This window comes from Petromyzon marinus, chromosome 24 (assembly GCF_048934315.1).
Source record: "Petromyzon marinus isolate PM22_M1 ecotype Great Lakes invasive population chromosome 24, UKy_Petmar_22M1.pri1.0, whole genome shotgun sequence".
Taxonomy (NCBI): Eukaryota; Metazoa; Chordata; class Hyperoartia; order Petromyzontiformes; family Petromyzontidae; genus Petromyzon; species Petromyzon marinus.
The window spans coordinates 537,254-557,629 of NC_133690.1; positions in this window are offsets into that span (position 1 = coordinate 537,254).

Genomic DNA, 20,376 nt, shown 5'->3' on the forward strand with positions numbered 1-20,376 from the left:
AAAACATGTATTATGGGGTTGAATGCTTTTTGCTATTCACAAAATTAAACAAAAGCAGTCATGCAAATATCTGATTTAACACAGCACAGCAAAATCAGTTGAATCATTCAATTCTGCTCGTCCAGTGGGGGAGCATTCAATCACATTTATTCGATGCGACGTTTCCCATGGGATATAATAAGCGACAACATTTTGACCCCAAACCGAGAGGATTCTGGGATGTTTGTGGCTTTTTGGTAAAAACTCTGGAAGGAAACGTCGCAGACCCATGAAGGTGGTACTCGTACTGCTCGCCTCGTCGAGAGGAATCCAAAGATATGAGTGGTTTAGCTATGGGATATGAAATGGACGGGGGGCCAATAAAACAACATGAATTACTGATTGAATGATTTTTGCTATTCACAAAATTAAACAAAAGCAGTCATGCAAATATCTGAATTAACACAGCACAGCAAAATCAGTTGAACCATTCAATTCCGCTCGTCCATTCGGGGAGCATTCAATCACATTCATTCGATGCGACGTTTCTTATGGGAATTAATAAGCGAAAACATTTTGACCCCAAACCTAGAGGATTCTGGGATGTTTGTGTTTTTTTGGTAATAACTCTGGAAGGAAACGTCGCAGACCCATGAAGGTTGTACACGTACTGCTCGCCTCGTCGAGAGGAATCCAAAGATATGAGTCGTTAAGCTATAGGATATTAAATGGACGAGCGACCAATAAAAAACATGTATTATGGGGTTGAATGCTTTTTGCTATTCACAAAATTAAACAAAAGCAGTCATGCAAATATCTGATTTAACACAGCACAGCAAAATCAGTTGCACCATTCAATTCCTGCTCGTCCAGATGGGGAGAATTCAATCACATTCATTCGATGCGACGTTTCTTATGGGATTTAATAAGCGACAACATTTTGACCCCAAACCTAGAGGATTCTGAGATGTTTGTGTTTTTTTGGTAATAACTCTGGAAGGAAACGTCTGAGACCCATCAAGGTGGTACTCGTACTGCTCGCCTCGTCGAGAGTAATCCAAAGATATGAGTGGCTAAGCTATGGGATATGAAATGGACGAGCGACCAATAAAACAACATGAATTATGGATTGAATGCTTTTTGCTATTCACAAAATTAAACAAAAGCAGTCATGCAAATATCTGATTTAACACAGCACAGCAAAATCAGTTGCATCATTCAATTCCGCTCGTCCAGTCGGGGAGCATTCAATCACATTTATTCGATGCGACGTTTCCCATGGGATTTAATAAGCGACAATATTTTGACCCCAAACCGAGAGGATTCTGGGATGTTTGTGGCTTTTTGGTAATAACTCTGGAAGGAAACGTCTGAGACCCATCAAGGTGGTACTCGTACTGCTCGCCTCGTCGAGAGTAATCCAAAGATATGAGTGGCTAAGCTATGGGATATGAAATGGACGAGCGACCAATAAAAAAACATGTATTATGGGGTTGAATGCTTTTTGCTATTCACAAAATTAAACAAAAGCAGTCATGCAAATATCTGATTTAACACAGCACAGCAAAATCAGTTGCACCATTCAATTCCGCTCGTGCAGACGGGGAGCATTCAATCACATTTATTCGATGCGACGTTTCTTATGGGATTTAATAAGCGACAACATTTTGACCCCAAACCGAGAGGATTCTGGGATGTTTGTGTTTTTTTGGTAATAACTCTGGAAGGAAACGTCGCAGCCCCATCAAGCTGGTACTCATACTGCTCGCCTCGTCGAGAGGAATCCAAAGATTTCAGTGGTTATGCTATGGGATATGAAATGGACGAGCGACCAATAAAACAACATGTATTATGGGGTTGAATGCTTTTTGCTATTCACAAAATTAAACAAAAGCAGTCATGCAAATATCTGATTTAACACAGCACAGCAAAATCAGTTGCACCATTCAATTCCTGCTCGTCCAGATGGGGAAAATTCAATCACATTCATTCGATGCGACGTTTCTTATGGGATTTAATAAGCGACAACATTTTGACCCCAAACCTAGAGGATTCTGGGATGTTTGTGTTTTTTTGGTAATAACTCTGGAAGGAAACGGCGGAGACCCATCAAGGTGGTACTCGTACTGCTCGCCTCGTCGAGAGGAATCCAAAGATATGAGTGGCTAAGCTATGGGATATGAAATGGAGAGCGACCAATAAAAAAACATGTATTATGGGGTTGAATGCTTTTTGCTATTCACAAATTTAAATAAAAGCAGTCATACAAATATCTGATTTAACACAGCACAGCAAAATCAGTTGCACCATTCAATTCCGCTCGTCCAGACGGGGAGCATTCAATCACATTTATTTTGATGCGACGATTCTCATGGGATTTAATAAGCGACAACATTTTGACCCCAAACCGAGAGGATTCTGGGATGTTTGTGGTTTTTTGGTAATAACTCTGGAAGGAAACGTCGGAGACCCATCAAGTTGGTACTCGTACTGCTCGCCTCGTCAAGAGGAATCCAAAGATATGAGTGGTTAAGCTATGGGATATGAAATGGACGAGGGACCAATAAAACAACATGAATTATGGATTGAATGCTTTTTGCTATTCACAAAATAAAACAAAAGCAGTCATGCAAATATCTGATTTAACACAGCACAGCAAAATCAGTTGCACCATTCAATTCCGCTCGTCCAGACGGGGAGCATTCAATCACATTTATTTTGATGCGACGATTCTCATGGGATTTAATAAGCGACAACATTTTGACCCCAAACCGAGAGGATTCTGGGATGTTTGTGGTTTTTTGGTAATAACTCTGGAAGGAAACGTCGCAGACCCATTAAGGTGGTACAGGTACTGCTCGCCTCGTCGAGAGGAATCCAAAGATATGAGTGGTTAAGCTATTGGATATGAAATGGACGAGCGACCAATAAAAAACATGTATTATGGGGTTGAATGCTTTTTGATATTCACAAATTTAAATAAAAGCAGTCATACAAATATCTGATTTAACACAGCACAGCAAAATCAGTTGCACCATTCAATTCCGCTCGTCCAGACGGGGAGCATTCAATCACATTTATTTTGATGCGACGATTCTCATGGGATTTAATAAGCGACAACATTTTGACCCCAAACCGAGAGGATTCTGGGATGTTTGTGGTTTTTTGGTAATAACTCTGGAAGGAAACGTCGGAGACCCATCAAGTTGGTACTCGTACTGCTCGCCTCGTCAAGAGGAATCCAAAGATATGAGTGGTTAAGCTATGGGATATGAAATGGACGAGGGACCAATAAAACAACATGAATTATGGATTGAATGCTTTTTGCTATTCACAAAATAAAACAAAAGCAGTCATGCAAATATCTGATTTAACACAGCACAGCAAAATCAGTTGCACCATTCAATTCCGCTCGTCCAGACGGGGAGCATTCAATCACATTTATTTTGATGCGACGATTCTCATGGGATTTAATAAGCGACAACATTTTGACCCCAAACCGAGAGGATTCTGGGATGTTTGTGGTTTTTTGGTAATAACTCTGGAAGGAAACGTCGCAGACCCATTAAGGTGGTACAGGTACTGCTCGCCTCGTCGAGAGGAATCCAAAGATATGAGTGGTTAAGCTATTGGATATGAAATGGACGAGCGACCAATAAAAAACATGTATTATGGGGTTGAATGCTTTTTGATATTCACAAATTTAAATAAAAGCAGTCATACAAATATCTGATTTAACACAGCACAGCAAAATCAGTTGCACCATTCAATTCCGCTCGTCCAGACGGGGAGCATTCAATCACATTTATTTTGATGCGACGATTCTCATGGGATTTAATAAGCGACAACATTTTGACCCCAAACCGAGAGGATTCTGGGATGTTTGTGGTTTTTTGGTAATAACTCTGGAAGGAAACGTCGGAGACCCATCAAGTTGGTACTCGTACTGCTCGCCTCGTCAAGAGGAATCCAAAAGATATGAGTGGTTAAGCTATGGGATATGAAATGGACGAGGGACCAATAAAACAACATGAATTATGGATTGAATGCTTTTTGCTATTCACAAAATAAAACAAAAGCAGTCATGCAAATATCTGATTTAACACAGCACAGCAAAATCAGTTGCACCATTCAATTCCGCTCGTCCAGACGGGGAGCATTCAATCACATTTATTTTGATGCGACGATTCTCATGGGATTTAATAAGCGACAACATTTTGACCCCAAACCGAGAGGATTCTGGGATGTTTGTGGTTTTTTGGTAATAACTCTGGAAGGAAACGTCGCAGACCCATTAAGGTGGTACAGGTACTGCTCGCCTCGTCGAGAGGAATCCAAAGATATGAGTGGTTAAGCTATTGGATATGAAATGGACGAGCGACCAATAAAAAACATGTATTATGGGGTTGAATGCTTTTTGCTATTCACAAAATTAAACAAAAGCAGTCATGCAAATATTTGATTTAACACAGCACAGCAAAATCAGTTGCACCATTCAATTCCGCTCGTCCAGATGGGGAGAATTCAATCACATTCATTCGATGCGACGTTTCGTAAGGGATTTAATAAGCGACAACATTTTGACCCCAAACCGAGAGAATTCCGGAATGTTTGTGTTTTTTTGGTAATAACTCTGGAAGGAAACGTCGCAGCCCCATCAAGCTGGTACTCATACTGCTCGCCTCGTCGAGAGGAATCCAAAGATTTGAGTGGTTATGCTATGGGATATGAAATGGACGAGCGACCAATAAAACAACATGTATTATGGGTTTGAATGCTTTTTGCTATTCACAAAATTAAACAAAAGCAGTCATGCAAATATCTGATTTAACACAGCACAGCAAAATCAGTTGCACCATTCAATTTCTGCTCGTCCAGATGGGGAGAAATCAATCACATTCATTCGATGCGACGTTTCTTATGGGATTTAATTAGCGACAACATTTTGACCCCAAACCCAGATGATTCTGGGATGTTTGTGTTTTTTTGGTAATAACTCTGGAAGGAAACGTCTGAGACCCATCAAGGTGGTACTCGTACTGCTCGCCTCGTCGAGAGGAATCCAAAGATATGAGTGGCTAAGCTATGGGATATGAAATTGACGAGCGACCAATAAAAAAACATGTATTATGGGGTTGAATGCTTTTTGCTATTCACAAAATTAAACAAAAGCAGTCATGCAAATATCTGATTTAACACAGCACAGCAAAATCAGTTGAATCATTCAATTCTGCTCGTCCAGTGGGGGAGCATTCAATCACATTTATTCGATGCGACGTTTCCCATGGGATATAATAAGCGACAACATTTTGACCCCAAACCGAGAGGATTCTGGGATGTTTGTGGTTTTTTGGTAATAACTCTGGAAGGAAACGTCGCAGACCCATTAAGGTGGTACAGGTACTGCTCGCCTCGTCGAGAGGAATCCAAAGATATGAGTGGTTAAGCTATTGGATATGAAATGGACGAGCGACCAATAAAAAACATGTATTATGGGGTTGAATGCTTTTTGCTATTCACAAAATTAAACAAAAGCAGTCATGCAAATATCTGATTTAACACAGCACAGCAAAATCAGTTGCACCATTCAATTCCGCTCGTCCAGACGGGGAGAATTCAATCACATTCATTCGATGCGACGTTTCGTAAGGGATTTAATAAGCGACAACATTTTGACCCCAAACCGAGAGAATTCCGGAATGTTTGTGTTTTTTTGGTAATAACTCAGGAAGAAAACGTCGCAGCCCCATCAAGCTGGTACTCATACTGCTCGCCTCGTCGAGAGGAATCCAAAGATTTTAGTGGTTATGCTATGGGATATGAAATGGACGAGCGACCAATAAAACAACATGTATTATGGGTTTGAATGCTTTTTGCTATTCACAAAATTAAACAAAAGCAGTCATGCAAATATCTGATTTAACACAGCACAGCAAAATCAGTTGCACCATTCAATTTCTGCTCGTCCAGATGGGGAGAAATCAATCACATTCATTCGATGCGACGTTTCTTATGGGATTTAATTAGCGACAACATTTTGACCCCAAACCCAGATGATTCTGGGATGTTTGTGTTTTTTTGGTAATAACTCTGGAAGGAAACGTCTGAGACCCATCAAGATGGTACTCGTACTGCTCGCCTCGTCGAGAGGAATCCAAAGATATGAGTGGCTAAGCTATGGGATATGAAATGGACGAGCGACCAATAAAAAAACATGTATTATGGGGTTGAATGCTTTTTGCTATTCACAAAATTAAACAAAAGCAGTCATGCAAATATCTGATTTAACACAGCACAGCAAAATCAGTTGAATCATTCAATTCTGCTCGTCCAGTGGGGGAGCATTCAATCACATTTATTCGATGCGACGTTTCCCATGGGATATAATAAGCGACAACATTTTGACCCCAAACCGAGAGGATTCTGGGATGTTTGTGGCTTTTTGGTAAAAACTCTGGAAGGAAACGTCGCAGACCCATGAAGGTGGTACTCGTACTGCTCGCCTCGTCGAGAGGAATCCAAAGATATGAGTGGTTTAGCTATGGGATATGAAATGGACGGGGGGCCAATAAAACAACATGAATTACTGATTGAATGATTTTTGCTATTCACAAAATTAAACAAAAGCAGTCATGCAAATATCTGAATTAACACAGCACAGCAAAATCAGTTGAACCATTCAATTCCGCTCGTCCATTCGGGGAGCATTCAATCACATTCATTCGATGCGACGTTTCTTATGGGAATTAATAAGCGAAAACATTTTGACCCCAAACCTAGAGGATTCTGGGATGTTTGTGTTTTTTTGGTAATAACTCTGGAAGGAAACGTCGCAGACCCATGAAGGTTGTACACGTACTGCTCGCCTCGTCGAGAGGAATCCAAAGATATGAGTCGTTAAGCTATAGGATATTAAATGGACGAGCGACCAATAAAAAACATGTATTATGGGGTTGAATGCTTTTTGCTATTCACAAAATTAAACAAAAGCAGTCATGCAAATATCTGATTTAACACAGCACAGCAAAATCAGTTGCACCACTCAATTCTGCTCGTCCAGACGGGGAGCATTCAATCACATTTATTCGATGCGACGTTTCCCATGGGATTTAATAAGCGACAACATTTTTACCCCAAACCGAGAGGATTCTGGGATGCTTGTGGCTTTTTGCTAATAACTCTGGAAGGAAACGTCGCCAACCCATGAAGGTGGGACTCGTACTGCTCGCCTCGTCGAGAGGAATCCAAAGATATGAGTGGTTAAGCTATGGGATATGAAATGGACGGGGGACCAATAAAACAACATTAATTATGGATTGAATGCTTTTTGCTATTCACAAAATTAAACAAAAGCAGTCATGCAAATATCTGATTTAACACAGCACAGCAAAATCAGTTGCACCATTCAATTCCGCTCGTCCAGACGGGGAGCATTCAATCACATTTATTCGATGCGACGTTTCTTATGGGATTTAATAAGCGACAACATTTTGACCCCAAACCGAGAGGATTCTGGGATGTTTGTGGTTTTTTGGTAATAACTCTGGAAGGAAACGTCGCAGCCCCATCAAGCTGGTACTCATACTGCTCGCCTCGTCGAGAGGAATCCAAAGATATGAGTGGCTAAGCTATGGGATATGAAATGGACGAGCGACCAATAAAAAAACATGAATTATGGGGTTGAATGCTTTTTGCTATTCACAAAATTAAACAAAAGCAGTCATACAAATATCTGATTTAACACAGCACAGCAAAATCAGTTGCACCATTCAATTCCGCTCGTCCAGACGGGGAGCATTCAATCACATTTATTTTGATGCGACGATTCTCATGGGATTTAATAAGCGACAACATTTTGACCCCAAACCGAGAGGATTCTGGGATGTTTGTGTTTTTTTGGTAATAACTCTGGAAGGAAACGTCGGAGACCCATCAAGTTGGTACTCGTACTGCTCGCCTCGTCGAGAGGAATCCAAAGATATGAGTGGTTAAGCTATGGGATATGAAATGGACGAGGGACCAATAAAACAACATGAATTATGGATTGAATGCTTTTTGCTATTCACAAAATTAAACAAAAGCAGCCATGCAAATATCTGATTTAACACAGCACAGCAAAATCAGTTGCACCATTCAATTCCGCTCGTCCAGACAGGGAGCATTCAATCACATTTATTTTGATGCGACGATTCTCATGGGATTTAATAAGCGACAACATTTTGACCCCAAACCGAGAGGATTCTGGGATGTTTGTGGTTTTTTGGTAATAACTCTGGAAGGAAACGTCGCAGACCCATTAAGGTGGCACTCGTACTACTCGCCTCGTCGAGAGAAATCCAAAGATATAAGTGGTTAAGCTATGGGATATGAAATGGACGAGCGACCAATAAAACAACATGTATTAAGGGGTTGAATGCTTTTTGCTATTCACAAAATAAAACAAAAGCAGGCAGGCAAATATCTGATTTAACACAGCACATCAAAATCAGTTGCACCATTCAATTCCACTCGTCCAGACGGGGAGCATTCAATCACATTTATTCGATGCGACGTTTCTTATGGGATTTAATAAGCGACAACATTTTGACCCCAAACCGAGAGGATTCTGGGATGTTTGTGGTTTTTTGGTAATAACTCTGGAAGGAAACGTCGCAGACCCATGAAGGTGGTACACGTACTGCTCGCCTCGACGAGAGGAATCCAAAGATATGAGTGGTTAAGCTATGGGATATGAAATGGACGAGCGACCAATAAAAAACATGTATTATGGGGTTGAATGCTTTTTGCTATTCACAAAATTAAACAAAAGCAGTCATGCAAATATCTGATTTAACACAGCACAGCAAAATCAGTTGCACCATTCAATTCTGCTCGTCCAGACGGGGAGCATTCAATCACATTTATTTTGATGCGACGTTTCTCATGGGATTTAATAAGCGACAACATTTTGACCCCAAACCGAGAGGATTCTGGGATGTTTGTGGTTTTTTGGTAATAACTCTGGAAGGAAACGTCGCAGACCCATCAAGGTGGTACTCGTACTGCTCGCCTCGTCGAGAGGAATCCAAAGATATGAGTGGTTAAGCTTTGGGATATGAAATGGACGAGGGACCAATAAAACAACATGAATTATGGATTGAATGCTTTTTGCTATTCACAAAATAAAACAAAAGCAGTCATGCAAATATCTGATTTAACACAGCACAGCAAAATCAGTTGCACCATTCAATTCCGCTCGTCCAGACGGGGAGCATTCAATCACATTTATTCGATGCGACGTTTCTTATGGGATTTAATAAGCGACAACATTTTGACCACAAACCTAGAGGATTCTGGGATGTTTGTGGTTTTTTGGTAATAACTCTGGAAGGAAACGTCGCAGACCCATCAAGGTGGTACTCGTACTGCTCGCCTCGTCGAGAGGAATCCAAAGATATGAGTGGTTAAGCTTTGGGATATGAAATGGACGAGGGACCAATAAAACAACATGAATTATGGATTGAATGCTTTTTGCTATTCACAAAATAAAACAAAAGCAGTCATGCAAATATCTGATTTAACACAGCACAGCAAAATCAGTTGCACCATTCAATTCCGCTCGTCCAGACGGGGAGCATTCAATCACATTTATTCGATGCGACGTTTCTTATGGGATTTAATAAGCGACAACATTTTGACCACAAACCTAGAGGATTCTGGGATGTTTGTGTTTTTTTGGTAATAACTCTAGAAGGAAACGTCGCAGACCCATCAAGGTGGTACTCGTACTGCTCGCCTCTTCGAGAGGAATCCAAAGATATGAGTGGTTTAGCTATGGGATATGAAATGGACGGGGGACCAATAAAACAACATGAATTATGGATTGAATGCTTTTTGCAATTCACAAAATTAAACAAAAGCAGTCATGCAAATATCTGAATTAACACAGCACAGCAAAATCAGTTGCACCATTCAATTCCGCTCTTCCAGACGGGGAGAATTCAATCACATTTATTGGATGCGACGTTTCTTATGGGATTTAATAAGCGACAACATTTTGACCACAAACCTAGAGGATTCTGGGATGTTTGTGTTTTTTTGTAAAAACTCTGGAAGGAAACGTCGCAGACCCATCAAGGTGGTACTCGTACTGCTCGCCTCGTCGAGAGGAATCCAAAGATATGAGTGGTTAAGCTATGGGATATGAAATGGACGGGGGACCAATAAAACAACATGAATTATGGATTGAATGCTTTTTGCAATTCACAAAATTAAACAAAAGCAGTCATGCAAATATCTGATTTAACACAGCACAGCAAAATCAGTTGCACCATTCTATTCCGCTCGTCCAGACGGGGAGAATTCAATCACATTCATTGGATGCGACGTTTCTTATGGGATTTAATAAGCGACAACATTTTGACCACAAACCTAGAGGATTCTGGGATGTTTGTGGTTTTTTGGTAAAAAAAAAACTCTGGAAGGAAACGTCGCAGACCCATCAAGGTGGTACTCGTACTGCTCGCCTCGTCGAGAGGAATCCAAAGATATGAGTGGTTAAGCTTTGGGATATGAAATGGACGAGGGACCAATAAAACAACATGAATTATGGATTGAATGCTTTTTGCTATTCACAAAATAAAACAAAAGCAGTCATGCAAATATCTGATTTAACACAGCACAGCAAAATCAGTTGCACCATTCAATTCCGCTCGTCCAGACGGGGAGCATTCAATCACATTTATTCGATGCGACGTTTCTTATGGGATTTAATAAGCGACAACATTTTGACCACAAACCTAGAGGATTCTGGGATGTTTGTGTTTTTTTGGTAATAACTCTAGAAGGAAACGTCGCAGACCCATCAAGGTGGTACTCGTACTGCTCGCCTCGTCGAGAGGAATCCAAAGATATGAGTGGTTTAGCTATGGGATATGAAATGGACGGGGGACCAATAAAACAACATGAATTATGGATTGAATGCTTTTTGCAATTCACAAAATTAAACAAAAGCAGTCATGCAAATATCTGAATTAACACAGCACAGCAAAATCAGTTGCACCATTCAATTCCGCTCTTCCAGACGGGGAGAATTCAATCACATTCATTGGATGCGACGTTTCTTATGGGATTTAATAAGCGACAACATTTTGACCACAAACCTAGAGGATTCTGGGATGTTTGTGTTTTTTTGTAAAAACTCTGGAAGGAAACGTCGCAGACCCATCAAGGTGGTACTCGTACTGCTCGCCTCGTCGAGAGGAATCCAAAGATATGAGTGGTTAAGCTATGGGATATGAAATGGACGGGGGACCAATAAAACAACATGAATTATGGATTGAATGCTTTTTGCAATTCACAAAATTAAACAAAAGCAGTCATGCAAATATCTGATTTAACACAGCACAGCAAAATCAGTTGCACCATTCTATTCCGCTCGTCCAGACGGGGAGAATTCAATCACATTCATTGGATGCGACGTTTCTTATGGGATTTAATAAGCGACAACATTTTGACCACAAACCTAGAGGATTCTGGGATGTTTGTGGTTTTTTGGTAAAAAAAAAAACTCTGGAAGGAAACGTCGGAGACCCATCAAGTTGGTACTCGTACTGCTCGCCTCGTCGAGAGGAATCCAAAGATATGAGTGGTTAAGCTATGGGATATGAAATGGACGAGGGACCAATAAAACAACATGAATTATGGATTGAATGCTTTTTGCTATTCACAAAATAAAACAAAAGCAGGCAGGCAAATATCTGATTTTACACAGCACAGCAAAATCAGTTGCACCATTCAATTCCACTCGTCCAGACGGGGAGCATTCAATCACATTCATTGGATGCGACGTTTCTTATGGGATTTAATAAGCGACAACATTTTGACCACAAACCTAGAGGATTCTGGGATGTTTGTGTTTTTTTGTAAAAACTCTGGAAGGAAACGTCGCAGACCCATCAAGGTGGTACTCGTACTGCTCGCCTCGTCGAGAGGAATCCAAAGATATGAGTGGTTAAGCTTTGGGATATGAAATGGACGAGGGACCAATAAAACAACATGAATTATGGATTGAATGCTTTTTGCTATTCACAAAATAAAACAAAAGCAGTCATGCAAATATCTGATTTAACACAGCACAGCAAAATCAGTTGCACCATTCAATTCCGCTCGTCCAGACGGGGAGCATTCAATCACATTTATTCGATGCGACGTTTCTTATGGGATTTAATAAGCGACAACATTTTGACCACAAACCTAGAGGATTCTGGGATGTTTGTGGTTTTTTGGTAATAACTCTGGAAGGAAACGTCGCAGACCCATCAAGGTGGTACTCGTACTGCTCGCCTCGTCGAGAGGAATCCAAAGATATGAGTGGTTAAGCTTTGGGATATGAAATGGACGAGGGACCAATAAAACAACATGAATTATGGATTGAATGCTTTTTGCTATTCACAAAATAAAACAAAAGCAGTCATGCAAATATCTGATTTAACACAGCACAGCAAAATCAGTTGCACCATTCAATTCCGCTCGTCCAGACGGGGAGCATTCAATCACATTTATTCGATGCGACGTTTCTTATGGGATTTAATAAGCGACAACATTTTGACCACAAACCTAGAGGATTCTGGGATGTTTGTGTTTTTTTGGTAATAACTCTAGAAGGAAACGTCGCAGACCCATCAAGGTGGTACTCGTACTGCTCGCCTCTTCGAGAGGAATCCAAAGATATGAGTGGTTTAGCTATGGGATATGAAATGGACGGGGGACCAATAAAACAACATGAATTATGGATTGAATGCTTTTTGCAATTCACAAAATTAAACAAAAGCAGTCATGCAAATATCTGAATTAACACAGCACAGCAAAATCAGTTGCACCATTCAATTCCGCTCTTCCAGACGGGGAGAATTCAATCACATTCATTGGATGCGACGTTTCTTATGGGATTTAATAAGCGACAACATTTTGACCACAAACCTAGAGGATTCTGGGATGTTTGTGTTTTTTTGTAAAAACTCTGGAAGGAAACGTCGCAGACCCATCAAGGTGGTACTCGTACTGCTCGCCTCGTCGAGAGGAATCCAAAGATATGAGTGGTTAAGCTATGGGATATGAAATGGACGGGGGACCAATAAAACAACATGAATTATGGATTGAATGCTTTTTGCAATTCACAAAATTAAACAAAAGCAGTCATGCAAATATCTGATTTAACACAGCACAGCAAAATCAGTTGCACCATTCTATTCCGCTCGTCCAGACGGGGAGAATTCAATCACATTCATTGGATGCGACGTTTCTTATGGGATTTAATAAGCGACAACATTTTGACCACAAACCTAGAGGATTCTGGGATGTTTGTGGTTTTTTGGTAAAAAAAAAACTCTGGAAGGAAACGTCGCAGACCCATCAAGGTGGTACTCGTACTGCTCGCCTCGTCGAGAGGAATCCAAAGATATGAGTGGTTAAGCTTTGGGATATGAAATGGACGAGGGACCAATAAAACAACATGAATTATGGATTGAATGCTTTTTGCTATTCACAAAATAAAACAAAAGCAGTCATGCAAATATCTGATTTAACACAGCACAGCAAAATCAGTTGCACCATTCAATTCCGCTCGTCCAGACGGGGAGCATTCAATCACATTTATTCGATGCGACGTTTCTTATGGGATTTAATAAGCGACAACATTTTGACCACAAACCTAGAGGATTCTGGGATGTTTGTGTTTTTTTGGTAATAACTCTAGAAGGAAACGTCGCAGACCCATCAAGGTGGTACTCGTACTGCTCGCCTCGTCGAGAGGAATCCAAAGATATGAGTGGTTTAGCTATGGGATATGAAATGGACGGGGGACCAATAAAACAACATGAATTATGGATTGAATGCTTTTTGCAATTCACAAAATTAAACAAAAGCAGTCATGCAAATATCTGATTTAACACAGCACAGCAAAATCAGTTGCACCATTCTATTCCGCTCGTCCAGACGGGGAGAATTCAATCACATTCATTGGATGCGACGTTTCTTATGGGATTTAATAAGCGACAACATTTTGACCACAAACCTAGAGGATTCTGGGATGTTTGTGGTTTTTTGGTAAAAAAAAAAACTCTGGAAGGAAACGTCGGAGACCCATCAAGTTGGTACTCGTACTGCTCGCCTCGTCGAGAGGAATCCAAAGATATGAGTGGTTAAGCTATGGGATATGAAATGGACGAGGGACCAATAAAACAACATGAATTATGGATTGAATGCTTTTTGCTATTCACAAAATAAAACAAAAGCAGGCAGGCAAATATCTGATTTTACACAGCACAGCAAAATCAGTTGCACCATTCAATTCCACTCGTCCAGACGGGGAGCATTCAATCACATTTATTCGATGCGACGTTTCTTATGGGATTTAATAAGCGACAACATTTTGACCACAAACCTAGAGGATTCTGGGATGTTTGTGTTTTTTTGTAAAAACTCTGGAAGGAAACGTCGCAGACCCATCAAGGTGGTACTCGTACTGCTCGCCTCGTCGAGAGGAATCCAAAGATATGAGTGGTTAAGCTATGGGATATGAAATGGACGGGGGACCAATAAAACAACATGAATTATGGATTGAATGCTTTTTGCAATTCACAAAATTAAACAAAAGCAGTCATGCAAATATCTGATTTAACACAGCACAGCAAAATCAGTTGCACCATTCTATTTCGCTCGTCCAGACGGTGAGAATTCAATCACATTCATTGGATGCGACGTTTCTTATGGGATTTAATAAGCGACAACATTTTGACCACAAACCTAGAGGATTCTGGGATGTTTGTGTTTTTTTGGTAATAACTCTGGAAGGAAACGTCGGAGACCCATCAACGTGGTACTCGTACTGCTTGCCTCGTCGAGAGGAATCCAAAGATATGAGTGGTTAAGCTATGGGATATGAAATGGACGAGCGACCAATAAAAAACATGTATTATGGGGTTGAATGCTTTTTGCTATTCACAAAATTAAACAAAAACAGTCATGCAAATATCTGATTTAACATAGCACAGCAAAATCAGTTGCACCATTCAATTCCCCTCGTCCAGACGGGGAGCATTCAATCACATTTATTCGATGCGACGTTTCTTATGGGATTTAATAAGCGACAACATTTTGACCCCAAACAGAGAGGATTCTGGGATGTTTGTGTTTTTTTGGTAAAAACTCTGGAAGGAAACGTCGCAGACCCATCAAGGTGGTACTCGTACTGCTCGCCTCGTCGAGAGGAATCCAAAGATATGAGTGGTTAAGCTATGGGATATGAAATGGACGAGGGACCAATAAAACAACATGAATTATGGATTGAAAGCTTTTTGCTATTCACAAAATTAAACAAAAACAGTCATGCAAATATCTGATTTAACACAGCACAGCAAAATTAGTTGCATCATTCAATTCCGCTCGTCCAGTCGGGGATCATTCAATCACATTTATTTTGATGCGACGTTTCTCATGAGATTTAATAAGCGACAACATTTTGACCCCAAACCGAGAGGATTCTGGGATGTTTGTGGTTTTTTGGTAATAACTCTGGAAGGAAACGTCGCGGACCCATTAAGATGGTACTCGTACTGCTCGCCTCGTCGAGAGGAATCCAAAGATATTAGTGGTTAAGCTATGGGATATGAAATGGACGAGGGACCAATAAAACAACATGTATTAAGGGGTTGAATGCTTTTTGCTATTCACAAAATACAACAAAAGCAGGCAGGCAAATATCTGATTTAACACACCACAGCAAAATCAATTGCACCATTCAATTCCACTCGTCCAGACGGGGAGCATTCAATCACATTTATTCGATGCGACGTTTCTTATGGGATTTAATAAGCGACAACATTTTGACCCCAAAACGAGAGGATTCTGGGATGTTTGTGCTTTTTTGGTAATAACTCTGGAAGGAAACGTCGCAGACCCATGAAGGTGGTACACGTACTGCTCGCCTCGTCGAGAGGAATCCAAATATATGAGTGGTTAAGCTATGGGATATGAAATGGACGAGCGACCAATAAAAAACTTATATTATGGGGTTGAATGCTTTTTGCTATTCACAAAATTAAACAAAAGCAGCCATGCAAATATCTGATTTAACACAGCACAGCAAAATCAGTTGCACCATTCAATTCCGCTTTTCCAGACGGGGAGAATTCAATCACATTCATTCGATGCGACGTTTCTTATGGGATTTAATAAGCGACAACATTTTGACCCCAAACCGAGAGAATTCCGGAATGTTTGTGTTTTTTTGGTAATAACTCTGGAAGGAAACGTCGCAGCCCCATCAAGCTGGTACTCATACTGCTCGCCCCGTCGAGAGGAATCCAAAGATTTGAGTGGTTATGCTATGGGATATGAAATGGACGAGCGACCAATAAAACAACATGTATTATGGGTTTGAATGCTTTTTGCTATTTACAAAATTAAACAAAAGCAGTCATGCAAATATCTGATTTAACACAGCACAGCAAAATCAGTTGCACCATTCAATTCCTGCTCGTCCAGATGGGGAGAATTCAATCACATTCATTCGATGCGACGTTTCTTATGGGATTTAATAAGCGACAACATTTTGACCCCAAACCCAGAGGATTCTGTGATTTTTGTGTTTTTTTTTGTAATAACTCTGGAAGGAAACGTCTGAGACCCATCAAGGTGGTACTCGTACTGCTCGCCTCATCGAGAGGAATCCAAAGATATGAGTGGCTAAGCTATGGGATATGAAATGGACGAGCGACCAATAAAAAAACATGTATTATGGGGTTGAATGTTTTTTGCTATTCACAAAATTAAACAAAAGCAGTCATGCAAATATCTGAATTAACACAGCACAGCAAAATCAGTTGCACCATTCAATTCCGCTCGTCCAGACGGGGAGCATTCAATCACATTTATTCGATGCGACGTTTCTTATGGGATTTAATAAGCGACAACATTTTGACCCCAAACCGAGAGGATTCTGGGATGTTTGTGGTTTCTTGGTAAAAAACTCTGGAAGGAAACGTCGGAGACCCATCAAGGTGGTACTCGTACTGCTCGCCTCGTCGAGAGGAATCCAAAGATATGAGTGGTTAAGCTTTGGGATATGAAATGGACGAGGGACCAATAAAACAACATGAATTATGGATTGAATGCTTTTTGCTATTCACAAAATAAAACAAAAGCAGTCATGCAAATATCTGATTTAACACAGCACAGCAAAATCAGTTGCACCATTCAATTCCGCTCGTCCAGACGGGGAGAATTCAATCACATTCATTCGATGCGACGTTTCTTATGGGATTTAATAAGCGACAACATTTTGACCCCAAACCCAGAGGATTCTGGGATGTTTGTGTTTTTTTTTGTAATAACTCTGGAAGGAAACGTCTGAGACCAATCAAGGTGGTACTCGTACTGCTCGCCTCATCGAGAGGAATCCAAAGATATGAGTGGCTAAGCTATGGGATATGAAATGGACGAGCGACCAATAAAAAAACATGTATTATGGGGTTGAATGTTTTTTGCTATTCACAAAATTAAACAAAAGCAGTCATGCAAATATCTGAATTAACACAGCACAGCAAAATCAGTTGCACCATTCAATTCCGCTCGTCCAGACGGGGAGAATTCAATCACATTTATTCGATGCGACTTTTCTTATGGGATTTAATAAGCGACAACATTTTGACCCCAAACCGAGAGGATTCTGGGATGTTTGTGGTTTTTTGGTAAAAAACTCTGGAAGGAAACGTCGGAGACCCATCAAGGTGGTACTCGTACTGCTCGCCTCGTCGAGAGGAATCCAAAGATATGAGTGGTTAAGCTTTGGGATATGAAATGGACGAGGGACCAATAAAACAACATGAATTATGGATTGAATGCTTTTTGCTATTCACAAAATAAAACAAAAGCAGTCATGCAAATATCTGATTTAACACAGCACAGCAAAATCAGTTGCACCATTCAATTCCGCTCGTCCAGACGGGGAGAATTCAATCACATTCATTCGATACGATGTTTCTTATGGGATTTAATAAGCGACAACATTTTGACCCCAAACCGAGAGGATTCTGGGATGTTTGTGGTTTTTTGGTAATAACTCTGGAAGGCAACGTCGCAGACCCATCAAGGTGGTACTCGTACTGCTCGCCTCGTCCAGAGGAATCCAAAGATATGAGTCGTTAAGCTATGGGATATGAAATGGACGAGCGACCAATAAAACAACATGTATTATGGGGTTGAATGCTTTTTGCTATTCACAAAATTAAACAAAAGCAGTCATGCAAATATCTGATTTAACACAGCACAGCAAAATCAGTTGCACCATTCAATTCCGCTCGTCCAGACGGGGAGCATTCAATCACATTTATTCGATGCGACGTTTCTTATGGGATTTAATAAGCGACAACATTTTGACCCCAAACCGACAAGATTCTGGGATGTTTGTGGTTTTTTGGTAAAAACTCTGGAAGGAAACGTCGCAGACCCATCAAGGTGGTACTCGTACTGCTCGCCTCGTCGAGAGGAATCCAAAGATATGAGTGGTTTAGCTATGGGATATGAAATGGACGGGGGACCAATAAAACAACATGAATTATGGATTGAATGCTTTTTGTCAATTCACAAAATTAAACAAAAGCAGTCATGCAAATATCTGAATTAACACAGCACAGCAAAATCAGTTGCACCATTCAATTCCTGCACGTCCAGATGGGGAGAATTCAATCACATTCATTGGATGCGACGTTTCTTATGGGATTTAATAAGCGACAACATTTTGACCACAAACCTAGAGAATTCCGGAATGTTTGTGTTTTTTTGGTAATAACTCTGGAAGGAAACGTCGCAGCCCCATCAAGCTGGTACTCATACTGCTCGCCTCGTCGAGAGGAATCCAAAGATTTGAGTGGTTATGCTATGGGATATGAAATGGACGAGCGACCAATAAAACAACATGTATTATGGGTTTGAATGCTTTTTGCTATTCACAAAATTAAACAAAAGCAGTCATGCAAATATCTGATTTAACACAGCACAGCAAAATCAGTTGCACCATTCAATTCCTGCTCGTCCAGATGGGGAGAATTCAATCACATTCATTCGATGCGACGTTTCTTATGGGATTTAATAAGCGACAACATTTTGACCCCAAACCCAGAGGATTCTGGGATGTTTGTGGGTTTTTTTGTAATAACTCTGGAAGGAAACGTCTGAGACCCATCAAGGTGGTACTCGTACTGCTCGCCTCATCGAGAGGAATCCAAAGATATGAGTGGCTAAGCTATGGGATATGAAATGGACGAGCGACCAATAAAAAAACATGTATTATGGGGTTGAATGTTTTTTGCTATTCACAAAATTAAACAAAAGCAGTCATGCAAATATCTGAATTAACACAGCACAGCAAAATCAGTTGCACCATTCAATTCCGCTCGTCCAGACGGGGAGCATTCAATCACATTTATTCGATGCGACGTTTCTTATGGGATTTAATAAGCGACAACATTTTGACCCCAAACCGAGAGGATTCTGGGATGTTTGTGGTTTCTTGGTAAAAAACTCTGGAAGGAAACGTCGGAGACCCATCAAGGTGGTACTCGTACTGCTCGCCTCGTCGAGAGGAATCCAAAGATATGAGTGGTTAAGCTTTGGGATATGAAATGGACGAGGGACCAATAAAACAACATGAATTATGGATTGAATGCTTTTTGCTATTCACAAAATAAAACAAAAGCAGTCATGCAAATATCTGATTTAACACAGCACAGCAAAATCAGTTGCACCATTCAATTCCGCTCGTCCAGACGGGGAGAATTCAATCACATTCATTCGATGCGACGTTTCTTATGGGATTTAATAAGCGACAACATTTTGACCCCAAACCCAGAGGATTCTGGGATGTTTGTGTTTTTTTTTGTAATAACTCTGGAAGGAAACGTCTGAGACCAATCAAGGTGGTACTCGTACTGCTCGCCTCATCGAGAGGAATCCAAAGATATGAGTGGCTAAGCTATGGGATATGAAATGGACGAGCGACCAATAAAAAAACATGTATTATGGGGTTGAATGTTTTTTGCTATTCACAAAATTAAACAAAAGCAGTCATGCAAATATCTGAATTAACACAGCACAGCAAAATCAGTTGCACCATTCAATTCCGCTCGTCCAGACGGGGAGCATTCAATCACATTTATTCGATGCGACGTTTCTTATGGGATTTAATAAGCGACAACATTTTGACCCCAAACCGAGAGGATTCTGGGATGTTTGTGGTTTTTTGGTAAAAAAACTCTGGAAGGAAACGTCGGAGACCCATCAAGGTGGTACTCGTACTGCTCGCCTCGTCGAGAGGAATCCAAAGATATGAGTGGTTAAGCTTTGGGATATGAAATGGAC